A 1,831-nucleotide genomic window follows, 5' to 3' on the forward strand; every position below is an offset into this window, starting at 1 on the left:
GCCTAACCTAACCTAACCTAACCATAGCCTAACCTAATCCTAAACCTAACATAGCCCTAACCTAACCTAACCCTCACTCATGGGTGGCCTAACCTAACCCAACCTAACCCTAACCATAGCCCTAACCTAACCTATCACTAACCCTAACCCTAGCCTAACACTAACCCTAACCTAGCCCTAACACTAACCCTAACCCTACCCTAGCGCAAGCCCTAACCCTGAACCCTCATCACGGGTGGCCTAACCCTAACACTAACCCTAACCATAGCCTAACCCTAACCCTAACCCCATGCCTAACCTAACCTAACCTCACTCATGGGTGGCCTAACCCTAACCCAACCCTACCTAACCATAGCCTAACCTAACCTATCACTAACCCTAACCCTAGCCTACACTAACCCTAACCCTACCCCTAGCGCAGCCCTAACCCTAACCTCATCAACGGTGGCCTAACCCTAACCCTAACCTAACCTAACCCTAACCTAACCTAGCCCTAACCTAACCTCACCAGTGGCCTAACCCTAACCTAACCTAGGCCTACCTTACCTAGCCTAACCATGCCTAACCTAACCATAGCCATAACCTAACCTAACCTAGGCTAACCCTAACCTAGCCTAACCTAACCATAGCCTAACCTAACCTAACCTAACCCTAACTCCCTAACCTAACCTAACTCAGCCTAACCTACCTACCCTAACCATGCCCTAACCTAACCTAACCATGCCCTAACCCTAGACCCCTACCTAACCATAACCCTCACCCACAGATGGCCCCTAACCTAACCTCCAAGCCACCTAACCCTAACCTAGCCTCTACCACTAACCTAGGCCTATCCTAACCTAACCTACACCTACTAACCCAGGCCTAACCAACCGCCTAACCTCCTGCCAACTACACCTGCTGCCTACCTAACCTACCTAACCTTGGCTAGCCTAACCTACTACTCCGTGCTACCTAACACCACTAGCCTAACCTAACCCAAATATAACCTAGCCCTTGCCTATCCTTAACCCCAACCTAACGAGCCATGGCCCTAGCCCTATCCTAACCTAACCCTACCCTAGCCCTGAGCCATCAGGGTAGCCCTAACCCTAACCTAACCCTGGCCCTAGCCCTAGCCTAACCCTAACCCGAGTCCTAGCCCTAGCCCTAACCCTAACCCTAGGCCAATCCTTAAACCTAACCCTAACGCTAACCCTAGCCTTAACCTAACCCTAACCTAACCGGCCCCAGCCCTAGCCCTAACCCTAGCCCAAACCATAAACCTAAACCTAACCCTAACCCTAGCCATAGCCTTAACCCTAACCTAACCCTAGGCCTATCCTTAACCCTAACTTTAGCTTTGAGCCCTAAACCTTACCCTAACCATAGGCATATCCTTAACCCTAGCCCTAACCCTAACCCTAGGCCTATCCTTAAACCTAACCCCAACCCTAACCCTAAACCTAACCCAAGGCCTATCCATATCCCTAACCCTAACCCTAGCCCTAGCCCTAGCCCTAACCCTAACCTAACCCTAACCCGAGCCCTAGCCCTAGCCCTAGCCCTAACCCAATCCCTAGCCCTTGCCCTAGCCCTAGCCCAAGCCCTAAGCCTAAAACTTGCCTGGCCCTAGGCCCACGAGAGGAGAGTGCTCCGAAAAAATAAGAGTGCCACGGGGGACCAGTTGCCGAGAGGGAGCGTGCTCCGAAAAATATCAGAGTGCCACGGGCACCAGTTGCATAGAGGAGAGTGCTCCGAAAAAATAACAGAGTGCCACGGGGACCAGTTGCCGAGAGAGAGCGATAGAGAGAGAGGGGGAGTGAGCTCAGAAAAATGACAAAGTGCCACG

The sequence above is a fragment of the Anguilla rostrata genome, unplaced genomic scaffold (assembly GCF_018555375.3).
Source record: "Anguilla rostrata isolate EN2019 unplaced genomic scaffold, ASM1855537v3 scaf0079, whole genome shotgun sequence".
In the NCBI taxonomy this organism is placed as follows: domain Eukaryota; kingdom Metazoa; phylum Chordata; class Actinopteri; order Anguilliformes; family Anguillidae; genus Anguilla; species Anguilla rostrata.